The sequence below is a fragment of the Chrysochloris asiatica genome, unplaced genomic scaffold (assembly GCF_000296735.1).
Source record: "Chrysochloris asiatica unplaced genomic scaffold, ChrAsi1.0 scaffold00343, whole genome shotgun sequence".
In the NCBI taxonomy this organism is placed as follows: Eukaryota; Metazoa; Chordata; class Mammalia; order Afrosoricida; family Chrysochloridae; genus Chrysochloris; species Chrysochloris asiatica.
This window is the reverse complement of record NW_006408861.1, coordinates 2443814-2445858: the sequence shown is the minus strand read 5'-3', so window position 1 is coordinate 2445858 and position 2045 is coordinate 2443814. Positions and strand designations below refer to the sequence as shown.

General features: G+C 38.6%; 1 pseudogene; it reads right to left on the bottom strand.

Moving 5' to 3' along the window:
* Window positions 1-458: 458 nt before the first annotated feature.
* Window positions 459-1468, bottom strand: LOC102837432 (annotated as a pseudogene).
* Window positions 1469-2045: the final 577 nt, after the last annotated feature.

Sequence of the window (2045 nt, the reverse complement as noted above, 5' to 3'; positions counted from 1 at the left end):
ATTATGTCCATAATAAAATGGTATGAATTATAGAGAGACATTAGTCATTTGAATATTTAAGTTACCTAATAAAGTCACAGTTACAAGGAATTAAATAGACTGAATCAGAAAAACAGTAACATGAGGGGAAAGAAGATATGTTTTTAAGGTAAAATTAGCATGAAAAGGTGACTGAAATTTTTTGGGGAAAATTTGGTGGTAGTGGTGTGCCATGGAGTTGGTTCCAACTCAAGCAACCCTGAATAGAGGCTATAAATCTTTATGGAAGCAGAAAGCCTCATCTTTCTCCCACAGAAAGGCTGGTAGTTTCAAAATGCTGATCTTGAGGTTAGCAGCCCAACTCGTAACCATTACGCTGACAAAGCTCCTTGATATAGACTTTAAGGAAGATGCTCCATGAAGGGGAATTTGAGACATACATTATATAGGGGAAAGAAGTGCAGAGGAGCTCACATATTTCAACAATTAACTGAACAAAATATGTATCTCAGCAAACCTAAGATCTTTTTATGGTAGGATATTGTGCTATTGATTCTATTCAAGACCATGTTCAACTTTCTATTTTTCTTCAGGGCAAATTTGACATCTATATTCCTCAGACTATAGATCATGAGTTTGAGCATTGGAATAACAGTAGTATAAAATGCAGAAGATACTTTCCCTTAGTCCATGGAGTTGACATTTTATGACTGCAGATACATGAATGATAGAGAGCCGTAAAAGAATGTAACAGCTGATATATGGGAACTGCAAGTGCTAAAAGCTTTGGATCTGTCCTCAGTGGAGCGAATGTGAAGAATACTAGTAAATATAAAGATGTAGGAGGCAAGGATGGCTAAGGAAGGAATAAATATATTAAATGTACTCAGACTCAGAACCAATTTTTCATTAACATAGATGCTAGAGCAGGATAACTGCAGGAGTGGGTAGAGATCACAGAAATAATGGTTAATCATACTGGTCTTACAGAAAAAGAGTTTCATCATGAAGCCTGTATGAATTGTAGAGCCAATGATACCCAAAATATAAACTCCCATTGTGAGCCACAAGCAGATGTGAGAAGACATGATAACATTATAAAGCAAGGGGTTACAGATGGCACATAGCGGTCATATGACATTGCAGCCAGCATATGACACTGCAATACCAAAACCAAGAAAGAACTAGAGCTGAGTCATGCATTCAGGGTAGGAGATGATATTCTTCTCTGTCGCAAAATTCACCAGCATTTTAGGGGTAATGACGGTGGAATGACAGAGATCAATGAAGGATAAACTGCTTAGGAAATAGTACATGGGGGTGTGAAGGTGAGAACTGAGTCCAATCAATGTGATCATGCCCAGGTTTCCTATGACTGTGACCACAAAATGCCTAGGAAGAGGAGAAAGAGGGGTAACTGGAGTTCAGGACGTTTTGTAAGTCCAGCAAGGATGAAGTCATTCACTGATGAATTTTTTCTATCATCCATCATTCTTCAATTAGGATCTAAAAAATAAAATAAATTCCACATGTGTATTTGAGTGTATATTTTTGCTGTGTTTGAGTGTATGCACCTGTATGTGTATGTGTGTGAAGGGGAAAAGTAGTTCTGTAGATCTTATTTTCTTCCCTACTCGGTTGGTTGGTTAGCTTTTGTGCCATGGAGTCGGTTCCGATTCATAGCTAGCCTGTATAGCGTTCCCAAGTCTGTAAATCTTTATTGGAGCAGAAAGCTCATAAAGCTCCCATGGAACAACTAGTAGTTTTGAATTGCTGTCCTCGAGGTTAGCAGCGCAACTCCTAACCAGTAGATTAATATTCCAGAAATCTCTTGAGTGTCTCCTGTGCATCGAGTCAGTTCATTTATTGGGAGAATTTGAACCACCAACTTTGCAGTTCAAACTGACTTTGTGGTCCAGTGCTTACCCTACAGGGCCCCACCAGAAGTTGGAAACCTACTAGAGGGTCTCTATGACTGGGACCCTAGTCAACAGCACACAATCACCACCACCATAATTATTAGCATATTTTATTCATTCTTGAGGTAAAACTCAAGATCTGGTGTT